This window comes from Elephantulus edwardii, unplaced genomic scaffold (assembly GCF_000299155.1).
Source record: "Elephantulus edwardii isolate Elephantulus edwardi_28Jun2011 unplaced genomic scaffold, EleEdw1.0 scaffold00037, whole genome shotgun sequence".
Classification (NCBI taxonomy): Eukaryota; Metazoa; Chordata; class Mammalia; order Macroscelidea; family Macroscelididae; genus Elephantulus; species Elephantulus edwardii.
Window position 1 is genome coordinate 11,663,494 of NW_006399787.1, and position 15,501 is coordinate 11,678,994.

Genomic DNA, 15,501 nt, shown 5'->3' on the forward strand with positions numbered 1-15,501 from the left:
CTCCATATGCCGACCTTTCCCTCAGCATCAAAATTCTTAACAGGATAGGGAATTTCTGGAGCCCAGAAATCTGCACTTTTTAAAGAAGCATCCTGACCCCTGAGATTACCTACTCTGTAGGTGATTTGTTAGCACTCTGAATTTTGAGAGCACTTCTGTATGTACCCAGATTATACATTTGATGAACATGTTCACTCCACTGGCTTGTGATTTCCAGAACTCCTAATAAGATTCTTTGCATTCATTCACTCTTTGCATTCATTTTCAATCACCACATACATATGTGAAAGTTAGACAATCAATGAGGAAGGCTGAAGAAGAATTGATGCCTCTGAAATGTGATATTGGTTAAGAATATTGAAGATAGCATAGACTGTCAAAAGAACTAACAAGTATGTCTTGGAAAAAAGGCATCGAGAATGTTCCTTAGAAGAAAGGATGGTAAGACTTTGTCTCACCTCCACTGGGCTTGTGATAGGGAAGCCAGTCCCTGGAGGGAAATATCATGTTGGGTAGAGAGTCAGCAAAAAAGAACAGACCCATCGGTGAGACAGACTGATCCACTGGTTGCATTGTAGCAATGAGCTGAAGAACAGCAGAGAGTGTGACAATGGTACAGGATCGTGTGGAAATTCATTCTCTCACACATAGGATTGCTGTGGACCAGAGCAGACTCGATGGCACCTAACTATATTCACTCCTTGTTCAACTCCTCGGCAAATATTGACAGTTTAAAGCCACGTCCTGTCAGTCAGAGATAGGAAGATGAATTAGATACATCCTCCGTCCTGGAGAAGCGCCTGCTCCACCAGGGAGCATTGATAAAGTAAATGGCCACAATGTGGTGGGAAGGGAAGCGTGATAGGGGCTGTGATAGAGGTTTGCTCCACAAGTACAGAGCAGGGCAGAAGTAATCAGACACAAATTCCAGAAGATTACCTTTAGCTGAGTCTTATGGGTCCAATACAAATATGTGTCGCTTAATGTCCACAACAATATTAAACCAAACCCGCAACCATTGAATCAATTCCAATTCATGGTGACCCCCCTTTGGGTTTCTGAGCCTGTACATTTTAACAAGAGACTCTCCTATTTCTCCCACAGAGTGACTACAGGTTTGAACCCTGGACCTTTTTCTTAGCAGCCCAACACTTACGTATATTAATCTATATTGCCACCAAGTCTGACTCCATCTTTGCTTTTGCTCATTTCTGGTAGTACAACGGTCAAATGATCAGACAGACTTAGGTACATGAGAAAGGACTTCCCCACAACTGCCAAGCCCTTAGATAGACTAAAGACATCACAAAGGAAATGTTATTCTCTATGGTTAGATTAAAAATATGGAAAGAGTTCCCCGACGGTGGTATATTGGCACAGTTGTTGTATGCCACTAAGTCGGAACCCATCCATACTTGACCCTTCAGCAGGTTTTCAGAGGCAGTAAATCATATGGTAGGAGATCACTCATCCTTCTCCCGTGGAGCAGAAAGTGGATTTGAACCTCATGCCTTTAGGATTGGAACACAGCTTCTTACAACTTATCCACCAGAGCTCCCTTTGTATACCCCTTAGTATATTGACACTGTTGTTATTTTTGCTTTTGTTAAGTACTATTGACTGGGATCCAAGTTATAGCAACCCTATGAACAATAGATCTGAACCTTGTTCTGTGGTGTGCCATCCTCTTCGTCTCTGATCTACTCGGTCCCATTGCTGCAGTCACAGTGTCAATCTAGCCAATTGAGAGTCTTCATCATCCCTCCACCTTTCCAAGCATGATGTCCTTCTCCAGGGAATAGCCTCTCCTGGCAACAAGGCTCAGAGTATGTGAGACAAAGCTTCACCATCGCTGTCTGGAAAGAGCACTCTGTTTTCACCTTCTCCAAGACATATCTGTTTGTTCTTTTTAAAGTTCATTTTGACACTTTGTTTCCATAGAGTCAGAAGTGACCCATAGCTGACCCTCCAGTGGGTTTTCAGAGGCAGTTATTAGAATGGGAGGAGACTGCCCATCCTTCTCCCACGGAGCAGCTGGTGGCCTCCAACAATGTGCCATCAGAATTGCAGCACAGCTTCTTGCCACTAGACTGTCCTCTCAGTGCAAGTCTAGAGGCTATGGGCCATGGTAAGGAGCTCTGGTGGCCTAGTGGATAGGGAATTGCACCACTGATTCAAAGGCAGGACCTTCCAACCCACCAGCTGCTCCAAGGGAGAAGAGTGGGCAGTCTCCTCCTAGATGATTTATGGCTTCTGAAAATCCACTGGAAGGTCAGCTGGGGGTCAGTGCCAACTCAATGGCACTGAGCTGAGTTGATGGCCTTTATTAACTCATTGAACCCAAAACCAAACACCTTGGTGGCTCAGCTTTCAGCCAAAGGACAGATAGGCTTACATGGTGGGCAATAACCCCATGCAGGTGTTCACGCCTTAGGAACAGTCAGTCACGTGAGAATCAGAAAGGCAGTATTTGCACAGGGAGAATGTTCAGAAAGCCAGAGGAATAGGGTAGAAGGATAAAAGGAAACGAGATCCACAGGGAGGAAGTGAAAGAGCACTGTGAACAGTGTGGGGACTGTAGTTGATACCATATTTTAAAAAAATTGTTGTTGTTGTTATGTGCCATCAAGTCATTTGCGACTCTTAGCGACCCTATGTACAAGAGCCCTAAAAAATAATCTTTATTAATTTAATGGAAAACCAGTTTGCTGAAAGACCAGTTGTAAGGCTTTTGGTATTTTTCAAATCTTCTCAGCCAGTCCTTAGGAAATATTTTAGGCTAATTAATTCCTTTCTAGTCTCCTTGCGAATGCTCTTAAGTAACATATTTAAGTTTCTTGGGTAATGTTGGGGAGGAAGAGAAGCCTCTGGCCTGGACAGATCGCTTAGCTCCGGATAAGTGCAAGCTTCCCAACGGCCTTTAATATGGGGTAGAGAAAGCTCCCCTTTGTTTGGCCATACCGGCTTGAGAAAGCTTGCCACCTGGGAAGCCAGCTGCCACATCTGTTAAGAGCAGTCAGCACAAGGCTGAGGTTCTCCTATCCAATTCGCATGTCCCACATCTACAAGTCCACCCTATCCTGTCTTCCTGTTTACTTGCTCATATGTAAATGCACTGCAGCCCCCAATTAAGTTAGGCTGGACTGACTCTCTGATCAGCTGCTGGAGTGTTGTGTCTCTGTCATGCTTACCCCCATCAGGGTGTCACTGTTCATTGCTGGCAAACAGATAGCAACATAAGCTCAAGCTCATCATCCTTGAGTTGGAACAAACCAATAACTGACCCTCTAGTGGGTTTTCAGAGTCTGTAAATGGCCTAGAAGGAAATTTATTGCCTCCCCCCTTTTTTTTTCTCCTATGGAGCATTCAGGGGATTCAAACAGCCTGGTTTGGGGTTGGCAGTGCAACCAACCCATCCAAAGAGCCTACATTTGTGTTTTCAGCCATTCACTGTAAAATCCCCTCCCTTTGAGTTGTCCCTAACCTTTTCCAGTTCCAATAAGAATGCTGTGCTTTCAATTCTTGATTTTTACCTCTCAAAGATGCCTGTGTTACTCTGTCATTACAGAGCATTTGATTTCACTCTGTGAGATTAGACATGTCCTCAGTTCAAACTGTTTTTGAACCTTGAATAACTCTCTTTGTTTTATTTTAACTGAGTACATGTTCATTCACTGACTGACTATTCACTGACATTTCTAACATGAAGGCTTCAATTCTTGAACACACTTGTAATGTGAGGGAAACAATCTTCCCCCAATGGCTTATGTACAGGGTGACAGTAGCCCCAGATGGTGTCAATTCTGCAAGATTTGATAGCAGAACTCAGCTCAGCTAATAACTTTATCTCTCCCATTCTGTCCTGTTTTTGTCTGGAAACAGATTTAACAGGCTGACCTCGCATGAGGAAGCTGCCACCGGTCTGAACCAGCCACACAGCAGGCATTTTTACTTGATCTGCCCACAGAATAGATTCCAGATTAAGTGACTGTGTCTAAGTATTTTTAAACACTGTTTCATCTTTCCAGAACATTCACATTGCTCAGTAATTTCTCATTATAGCCATGGGCGATGAGTCTACGAGACCATCTGCATTTTAAGCACAGAGAGACCAGAGGCAGAGGAATCGTTTCATTTATTCCCAGAGTATCTGATGAGCATCTTCTAATGTCGAACTGAGCTGGGTTATAAGAGTAGAAGGTGACGGGCAAACTCCAGGCTGTGACTGAGCTATGAACTGAGAATTTACAAGACTAGAGATAGAATGAATGTTTCTGTGACAATGTCTAGGAAGGATTTCCTAAGTAGGAGAGCTGTTTTTGTTTTGTTTTTTTAAAAAAGATAAACGTTGTAAACATACAGACTCTTTTTATTCAAACTACCTTCTGTTCTTTTCACTTCTATTTTCCACAGGTTCTAATTCTTTTCAATGGCTATACATATAAGCCCATAAAAGCAATACTCCCCAAAAATAGATTCTCTTCTACATTAAAAAGAAACAAATTTGTCAAAACCTGTGTTTAAATGGAAAAAAACAAACACAAAATAAGAGTATTTTTTAAAATGTTATGATAACCTGTTATCTTCATTTGACACCAGCCACCCATGTAGCACTTTCTCTTTGTGACCCTCACCTCTCTGAGCTGCAACTACAAGTCAGGACCTTGTCATTTTAGTACCTACAAAAAGGCCCAATGACTCACAGAAAGAATAGAGTTTACCATAAATGCTTACATTGTTGTTGTTATGTGCCCTCTAATGGACCTTCCAGCAGATTTTCAGAGGCTGTAAACATGGAAGGAAATTGCCTATCTCTCTCTCAAGGAACAGCTGGTGGATTAGAATTACTTGCCTTTGGGCTGGCAGTGCAACTCACTTGGCCACCAGAGCTCCCTATATAAACTTATAGTGGCTTGTTTATTATAACCTGAAAGGCTGCAAGAAATGCATCAGGCCAAGTCTGGAAGAGGTCGTGGCACAGGGGCACGCTGCACTCTCTCCCAGGCCTGAGAGTTCTTACCAATCCAGCATGCCTTATAAAAGATAGTACTCTCAGACCCAAAGCTCCTTATTAGTCATTGGAACCTCATTGTAAATGCACGACTGGAACCTCAATATACATGCATGAATTGCTAAATGTATACAATTGATTCTATCGCGCCCCACCCCTTTCTGGGGTTTGCTGCTAGGGTGGAGGCTTGTGTAACTCCTACTCATTTACACATACTTAATGTGTTGTGAAGACATTTTATAAAACAAAGGTCCCTTGAGTGCTGGCAAATTCCAGGGACTGTTTTCAGAAAACAGACACAAAAGGCCAAATCCAGTTATTCCTCCCACACTTTCTTTCAAAACATATCCATAGTTTGGACATATCCAAGAATATCCAATGCAGATCGGTAGACAGAGTTACGTCCAGGTGTCCTGTTAGCCTTGATATGGCCACTCCTAGCCCTGTGGTTCTGTAAGGACCCCTTCATCCAACAGAGCTGCCAGCCATTCAAAGTGTTTAGCCTCAGTGTCTACAGAGACTCAGAAAGCTTCAAGGAAGAATATCTTTGCAAGATCAGCTAGTCTCCAACTGTTCCCATAGGCTGCCTGGACACAGTGGCCCGTTCACCACAGCCTTTACTGCTTCCACCTGGACCAGAGTCAGTGCTCTCAGCTCATGATATGTATCTGGATTGCTGCCCAGGGCTTCATTTTCTCATCTATTTTGGTGGTTCTGGCCACATCCAGCTGTGAAGACTCCACACTGAAGCCGTAGCTGGGCATTCAATGCATCGCAGGGAATGCATCACTGTGCCAGGGAACTTTGTCTCTTCTCTCCACTAACAGGCCCCCTGTGGTGATGGGGAAAGAAGTGGAGTTGCAGACTGGGAATCTTAAATTGCTATATCTGTCCATTTTTCTCATACTTCCACTCCCCACTTAATAAACCATCATTCACTTGTAAAAAAATTATATATCTATATCTATATCTATATCTATATCTATATCTATATCTATATCTATCTATCTATCTATCTATCTATCTATCTATCTATCTATATATATATCTTTCTATATCTGTATATCTCCAGTGCAGCATTTTATGTAAACAAGAGTCTATAGCCCACTAAAATGTCCATCAATAGAGAAATGAGTAAAACTGTTCATTTGTACTATGGAATACTGTATGGTGGGAAATTACACTGAAGTAAGCCTGAGTGTACAGCCTCCAAGATAAATTATAAAATGTGAAAAGTAAGCTGTAGGCGGGGTGTTTAAAAGGACAAGGCCATGCATCTATGTCTTCTTGTTGTGTACCATCAAGTCAGAACCGAACCATAGCTGATTATCCAGTGGGTTTTCGGAGGCAGTTAATCATTCAGAAGGAGATTGTCCATCCTTCTCCTGAGGACTTGAACCACATGCCTTCGGGATTGCACTGCAGCTTCTTGCCACTAGGCCACAGAGCATATGCGTACACGTGTGAAATATAGTCATTCATAGACGTTTACATTTCTTGAAAGATTCCTAAGAAACCACTAGCAGTGGTTAGTTGCCTCTGGAGTGGGTGACAGTCATATTTCCATTATATGCCCTCACATCTTATGTGAAATTATTTGCCACATGTTTTTAGTTTGAGGGTTGTTGGATTTTTTCTGTTAAAAACCTAATTATTTAAAAAAAAATAAACATTATTATCTACCATTTCTTTTTCATTGCCAAGTAAAGAGTAAGGATGCCATTTTTAGGACAAAAGCTCTTTTGACACAAACCCATTATCATCAGCTTAATTCCAACAGGTTTCCAAAGCTGTAAATCTTTATGAGAGGAAATATTCCTCTTTTCCCCAACTGCTGTGAAAACTGGGTTAAGAAGAGGCCATGGCACTAGGGACATCATAGCCAACGTTAGATGGATTTTGGCCAAAAGCAGAGAGTACCAGAAGAATGTATATCTCTGTTTCATTTGAATGTCCTCCTGTGTAACTTATTCCCTCTGAAAACCCTCTGGAGGGTCAGCTATGGGTTAATTCCAACTTGAAAATGCACAACAAATTGTGGCTAACCTTGAGAAGAATGGGAATCCCAGAACACCTGATTGTGCTCATGTGAAACCTATATTTGGATCAGGAAGCAGTAGCTAGGACAGAGCAGGGAAACACAGTATATTTCAAAATTAGGAAAGTTGTGCACCAGGGATGCATCCTATCTCCATACCTTCTCAATCTATATATAAAACAGGTTGTTCAGGAGGCTGGACTTTATGGAAAGAGATGTGGCATCAGGATTGGAGGAAACTCATCAACAACCTGCATTATGCAGATGACACAACCTTGCTTGCTGAAACTGAGGAGGACATGAGGCATTTGCTGCAGAAGGTCAAGGACTGTAGTCTTCAATATAGATTGAAGCTCAATATAAAGAAAACAAAGATTCTCACCACTATGCCAGTTGGCAGCACCATGATGGATGGAGAAGAGATTGAGGTTGTTAACAACTTCAGCTTGTTTGGTTCCACAATCAACTCTCTTGGCAGTGGCAGTCAGGAAATCAAAAGATGAATTGCCTCAGGAAAGTTTGCTGTCAAGGACCTCTCCAGAGTACTGAAAAGCAACATCAATCTGGAGACTAAAGTGTGCCTGATACAGGCCATGGTCTTAGAGAGCTGGACAATAACAAAGGATGGTAGAATGATTGATGCCTTTGAGTTGTAGTGCTGCAGAAGAGTGTTGAACATACTGTGGACTGCCAGGTCAACAAACAGATTTCTCCTAGGGAGGGTGAAACTGAGCTGCTCCCTGGAGGCAAGGGTTTTGAAGCTCTGGTTCACATACTTTGTACACGTGGCCAGGAGGAGACCAGTCCTTGGAGAAGGACATTATGCTTGGAAGGGCATAGGGACAGCACAGGAGAGGAAGGCCCAGGATGAGGTGAATTGACTCAGTTACTGGAAAAATGGGATTAGGTCTGTTGGAGACAATGAGATTGGCATAGAATAGGGCAGGTTTCAGAGCTAATGTAAATAGGGTCTCTATGAGTTGAGTCACAAGTGACTAAACAGCACATAACAACAACAACAATGACATGATTCAATGATAGAGCAGGTTTCAGAGCTATTGTGCATAGGGTCACTATGAGTCGTCAACTTGGCGACACATAACAACATGTTTGAATGAATTAAGCCCCTCCCCAGGGTACTTGAGGGAGCTCTAGTGGCCTAGGGGTAAGAAGATGTGCTGCAAACCAAAGTCATGTAGTTCAAATCCACAGAAGAAAGATGAGCAATCTCCTCCTGTACACTTTACTTCCTCTTAAATCCTGCTGGAAGGTCAGCTATGGGTTGGTTCCAACTCGAAAATACACAATAACTACAGGGCACTTGACCCAAAGTCATTGTATTTCGAATTGTCTCATATGCATGTGGAAGTTGGACCCTCACTAAGGGAGAAGAAGAAGAATGGAGGCTTTTGAACTGTGGTCTTGACAGAGGATACTGAATGAAGCCATGGTCTTTCCAATCACTTACTGTGCATCTGAGAGCTGGAAGATGAACAAGAATAACAGAAGAAGCAATGCCTTTGAGTTGTGATGTTGCAGAAGAGTACCAGACTGCCGAAAGAGCAAGCAGATATGTCTTGGAGAAAGTACAACCAGAGAGCTCAGTAGAGGCAAGGACGATGAAGCTTCATCTCTCATACTTTGCTCATGTTGTTAGTAGAGGATTCTCCTTGGAAGAGACATCATGTTGGAAAGGGGGAGGGTCAGTGAAAGAGAGGAAGGCCCTCAGCAAGACGGATTGACACAGTGACTGGAACAATGAGCTAGAACATGTCAGAAATGAGGAAGACCGCACAAGACACGGCGAAGTTCACATTTGTTTTTCATAGGATTGCTCTGAATCAGCACCTAACAACCAATCAATCTGTCTTAGAAAAAGTGCAGTTGGAATGCTCCTTAGAAATGAGAATGAAATGGTGCCACCATTGTAGAAAGTGACTGACATCAGGGCTGGGGTAAGACTGAAAAAAACTGGATAGATTATGTATACTGAATTGAAACAGATGAGGGAGAGAACAGTTCAAAAGCACTATATGATAGGGTATTATAATTATGCAGAATTAAGGTTGCACAGTGGAATGCATTTGGGGCAGGGGAGGGGGCAGGGAAGGGGACAGGGGGATTGTATACCAACGAAGAAGTTTATCTTTTGCTTTTCAAGGACAGGCGCAAACTGGGGGGAGGGAGGTAAAGAAAAAAAGTCCAGTAATGAATGAATGAAAATCCAAAATCTCTGTAAATGTTCATTAAAATTAATAAAATTTTAAAAGAAAAAGAAATGAGAATGAAGAGATTTCATCTCACATATTTTGGACATATGATTAGACAAGGTCAGTCATGAAAAGGACATTGTGCTTGGTAAAACAAAGGATCCAGAAAAAAAGAGGAGGACCTCGCTCTCATGGTGATAGATTGACACACACAGTGGCTACAAGGGCTCCAGCACAGAGGAAATTGTGATGACGGTGCAGGACCCATCCTTGCAAACAGGGTCGCTCACGCAAGAGCATTTACCACCAGCATCGCTGGTGCTCTGCTTAACTACTTCACATCTATTAACCTAGTCACTCCTCACCACAACCTTCTGATAAAGAAACTATTATTACTTCATTTCACAGAGAAGGAGGCATCTTGTCCAAGGTCACACCATTTCATAAATGGCAAAGCAGGGATTTTAAACCCATAAGGTCCGGCTCTGAAGTTCATGTTTTCATTTCTTCTTATTTAAGAATGTCACAAGATAATTGCGTAATAATTTATTTAACCACTCTTCCTTGGATAAATGTTCTGGTTGCTCCTAGGGCTTTGCTAATACCGACTCTGCTGTATAATCACCCTGTAATTAACCTTTTTGTACTCTTGGCCAAAAATAGCTATAAAATGTCCTAGAAGTAGAAGTACCACATCATCTAAAATTTGATAGTTCTTTGCCAAGTTACATTTCCCCATGTTTCTTAATTGCACATCTGCACTCTCTTTATCTACATGTAAGGGGCTCTGATGGCGTAGTCCATCGCGAGCTGCGCTGATCACCTAAAGGCAATGCTTCTCTGTCATTGGGACTCTACCTGCAACTGTGAGGGAGAAAAGCGGGCGAGCTCTTTCTGTGCTGTTTGCAGCCCACTGGAGGGTCAGTTTTGAGCTTGTTCTGATTTGATGGCGATGGGTGTGTGTGTGTGGGGGTGTTTTAATTAATTTTAATGGAAGTTTCCAGAGACTTAGGGTTTCCAGTCATTCATTGTTGCACTTTTCTCCCTGCCCACCACCTCACCCCTTTCACTTTTCTCCTTGATAAGTAAAAGAAAAACTCTTTCATTGTTATGCAATACCTCTCCCCAAGTCCACTGCACTGTGCAGCCATCATTCTGGACTCCTGTCATGACAATAATACCTACTCATATATCCCTTTTAAACAGTTCTCTCCCTCATCTGTTCCAATGCACTATACATCATTCCTCCCCTTCATCTCTGTCTTCCCTCAACCCAATGTTAGTCCTGTTTTACAATAGCGGCCCTATGCAATATTTGTCCTTTTGTGACTGAGATATTTCACTCAGCATAAAGACAGTCTTTTTAACAAATGGTGTTGGCAAAATTGGAAAACTATCTGCAGAAAACTCAAGCCAGATCCACACCTCACTACATACACAAAAACCAGCTCAAAGTGGATCATGGACCTAAGACTGAAACCAAGGACTATAGACTTCATTAAAGAAAAGCTTGGAAGAACCCTAGAAGTCCTAATTCACAACATAAACAGTCTTCCAAGCATCCTGGAAAATCTAAAACCAGGAGAGGATAAATAGATGAATGGGACCTTCTAAGAATAAAATCCTTATGCACCCCAAAAACTTCTCCAACAGGGTAAAAAAGGGAAGCCACAGATTAGGGAAAAAAATATTAAGTAATGACATGTCTGACAAGGGACTTCTATCTAGAGTTTTATCTCTGTCTAAAGAGTGATGGTGGTGAAGTCAGTGATGTGCTAGCCTTCTGGCCTGCAGTCTCCCTCCAGTGGTTAGAACATACCGGCCATTTCTCAGAAGAGTGAGGTGTGAGGTCCGCTTCCAGACTGCTTTACTGATTTCCAGCTGGGAAACCCAAATGGAGAGTCACTGAGGTCAGAACGCCTTGATCTTTTCTATGTGAGAGAGTGAGAAAGTAGCATTGAAGTCTTACAGCCAGAAAAGAAAATGTCTCAACATACTTGAAAACAATATAAGCAGAGATAGTAGCTTGCCTATTTTTTTGAGATTGGGAATGTTATTTTTCATCTTTGTATTCATTACTATACCTTTACTACTAATTTCCTCGATAATGAGGATACGTAGCAATCAATATTTTAGATGTGATCCCTACTCTCATGGAGCAAAGAGCGGCAAGACAGGCATTAGCTAACTAAATGGACAAGATTAAAATACAATAATCTGTGTTAATTGCTATGAGGGAAATATGAGATGCTAAGGGATAAACAATACAGAGCTTTCCCAGTAGATCTAGTCAAATTCATTTTCTCAGTTTATGAGGTTTCCAGACTAAAGTGAGAGAACTGGCCCTAGTGGGAGGCGCTGTGTGTGAGCTCTGGAGGAAGTTCCTTGTCTCTTCAGTTTCTACCTCCTGGTTCCTTGGAAATCTCTTTGTCTTGACCTCTATCTTACACCATCTCTGCTCTGCTCTCTTATTTAATCTCTTTCCTATCTCAAAAAGCGGCTGACTTAAGATACACCCTATGCTAATCCTGCCTTGTTAACATAAAAGGATAGCCCATTCTCAAATGAGATTAGAACCACTGGCACAGAGGTTAGGCTTGACAACACGTATCTTTGAGAGACAGAATTCAATCCATAATGTATTCTTTCTGGGTGGCCAGGAAAGGACTTTCTGGGGGTAGGGTCATTACACTGGGGACTAAGGAAGAATAGACTAACAAAAGAATGGAGGAGAATGAAGTGTTCCTGGTGGCATAGTAGTTAAGTGCTCATCTGCTAGATGAAAGGTCAGTGTTTCTAACCTACCAGCCACTCTGCAGGGAAGAGATATGGCAATCTGCCTTTATAAAGGTTTCAGCCTTGGAAACTGTACGAGGCAGGTTTCTCTCTCCTATAGGCTTGCTCTACCAACTCAAAGGCAAGTGATTTGGATCCACCAGCGGCTCTGCAGGAGGAAGAAGAGCAGTCTCTTCCCATGTGATTTAAAGTCTCCAAAAATGGAGTGTCAGCTCTGAGTCAGTTCTGACTCAACAGTACATAACAACAACATTGTTGTTGTTGTTGTTGGTATGTGCCGTCGAGTTGCTTGTGACTCATAGCGACCCTATGTACAATAGCCCTAAACTCTGCTCTGTCTTGTGCCAATCGTACCGTCTCCAAAACACCCATCCCTATTACCCCAGTCACTGAATCAATGCACCTCATAGGGGGCCTTCCCCTCCTGTGCCATCCCTCCACCTTCCCAAGCATGATGTCCTTCTGCAAGGACCAGTCTCTTCTTACAACATGTCCAAAGTATGTTAGACGGAGCCTCAGAATCCTTGCCTCCAAAAAGCCACCCAGTTTAACCCTTTCCAGGATGAATCTGTTTGTTTTCCTAGCAGTCCATGGTATTCTCAATACTCTTCTCCAGCACCACAGCTCAAAGGCATCAATTCTCCTTCTGTCCTCCTTGGTCACTGTCTAACTCTCTGATGCATAACAAGTGATTGCAAAGACCATGGCCTGTATCAGACGCACCTTAGTCTCCAGAGAGACACCATTGCTCTTCAGTACTTTGGAGAGGTCCCTAACAGCAGACTTTCCCATGGCAATGCGCCTTTTAATTTCCTGGCTACTGGTGCCAAGAGTGTTGATTGTGGAGCCAAGCAAACTAAAGCTGTGAACAATCTCAATCTCTTCACCATTCATCCTGATGCTGCCAATTGTTCCAGTGGTGAGAATCTTTGTCTTCTTGACATTGAGCCTCAATTCATATTGGAGGCTACAGTCCACAACATAGGATCTCTAAAAACAATCTATTTAAAGTTGGCGGGTAATGAAGTTGGCACAGTATATAGAGTCAAGGCTAGAACAGACTTCTCAATGGATTTCAAGAGGAATGTTGACTGGGTATGTGTTTTTGCAGAGTCCTCCGATTTGCATTTGTACAAACTGGACCAAAGCAGGAATAACACAGGTGGGGCAAGCAGGCAGCGAGATTTTTTGTTTGTTTGGTTTTGATTTGTGGTGGGATGTGTGTGTGTGTGTGTGTGTGTGTGTGTGTGTTTAAAATTTATTTTATACTGGTTTATTTATAAAGTTTGAATACATTGTTTTTCACACCAGATCTTTCCCATTTTTTTCACTCTCTTCCCACCCATCAAATTGTGTGACCCTATGATTACCCCCCCATTTCTTGCCACTCTGCTTCCACCATCTCGCCCATTGGATCCTCATACTCATTCTATAATAATGCTCCTATACAGTATTTGTTCTTATGAGACTGAGTCAGTTAACTCAGCATAATGCTCTCCAGACCCTCCCAAGTTAGGTGATAATTTACAAAATCACTGCTTCTGCATGCTGCGTAGTATTCCATCATGTGAATGTACCATAATTTCTCATCCGCTCAACTGAGGTTGGACATTTGGGCTGTTTCCATGTTTTTGCGATGGTGAATAACAATGCTATGAACATTAGTGTACAAGTCTCTGTGCATCAGTTCTCATTCTCTCGGGGTATATTCCAAGCTGGGTTATATGGAATTTATATGTTCAGCTTTTTGAGGAAGCGCCAAACTGCCTTCCAGAGTGATTATACCATTTTACAATCCCACCAACAATGTGTAAGAGTTCCTATGTCGTCACATCCTCTCCAACATTTATTACTTATAAGCAAGGAGTTTTTGCTGAAAAAGAAAGATGATAGTGGTAGGAAGAGAGATGGGAACAGATGAATGGATTCAAGATTAAGGAATGTCACTGTATATCAATAAAGGATACTCTCTTGGCCTTTTCCATTTGTCAATTTCTGGCAGTGTAGTTGCTTTGGACATAGGAAGAAGGTCTGGAATAGGAATATGTGGCTCTATGAATGGTTTTAGAAGATCATTAAAGTTGTAGTTAGGTGTAATGGGGTTGACCAAAACTCATAGTGACCCTATGAATAACAGATCTGAACCTTGCCCTGTCATGCACTATCCTCACCATTTCTGTCATGAGAAAGTGAACCAGTATGAAGATTTGATACTTGCATACCCTGGAATGAATCTGTTATGCAAGAAAAAAAAGGAAGTTTCAGCAAAGAAGACATTCAGATAGCCAACAAGCACATAAAGATATGTTCAAAATCCCTAGCTCTAAGAGAGATGCAAATCAAAACAACTATGAGATATCATCTCACTTCAGTAAGAGTAGCGAAATTTAACAGAACAGCAAACATTAAATGCTGGTGAGATTGCAGAGAAACTGGAACCCTTATTTACTGTTGGTGGGAGTGTAAAATGGTGCAACCACTATGGAAGGCTGTATGGCACTTTCTCAGAAAGTTGCAAATAAAAATATCATTTGACCCAGCAATTCCACTGCTGAGAATATACCTTAAAAAGAACCATAACTGCCACCCAAACAGATATACGCACACCCATGTTTATCACGGCTTTGTTCACAATAGCAAAGAATTGGAAACAACCCAAGTGCCCATCAACAAAGGAATGGATAGAGAAGCTGTGGCATATTCACACAATGGAATACTATGCTGCATTGAAAAAGAAGGAACTAATGAAATATTATTCAAAGTGGGTGACCCTGAGTGAAATATCTCAGTCAGAAAAGGACAAATACTGCATAGTGCCACTGCTGTAAAACGGGACGACTGACATCAGGGTTGGGGGGAGACTGAGAAAGATGAGATAAATAACGTGTGCTTAATAATAAATAATATATTGAAACAGGTGAGGGGGAAAAACTGTTTAAAAGGGATATGTGATTAGGTATTATTGTCATGACAAGAGTCCAGAATGAAGACTGCATAGTGGAGTGGACTTGGGGGGAGGGATTGTATAACTATGAAAAAACTTTTCTTTTACTTTTCAAATAAAAGAGTGAATTGGGGGGAGGGGTGGACAGGGAGAAAAGTGCAACAATGAATTAATGCAAACACTAAGTCTCTGTAAACTTTCATTAAAATTAATTAAAGAAAAAAAGGAAGTCAGCTCCCTTTCCTAGGCAATGCCTACATTATAAAAAGATGATGACTTTCAGTACAGTACAGATTACACCTGAAGATCAAGAAAATACAAAAATCTTCACTACTGGAGCCATAAACATCATCCTGATAATGGAGAAAATACTGGAAGTTTTAAAAGATTTTCTTTTACTCGGATCTACAGCATCTAACACCTAAGAAAGCAGCAGTCATGAAATCAAATTACAATTAAAAACAAAATCAAATTCAGGTCACACTGAATATCTCATGGACTG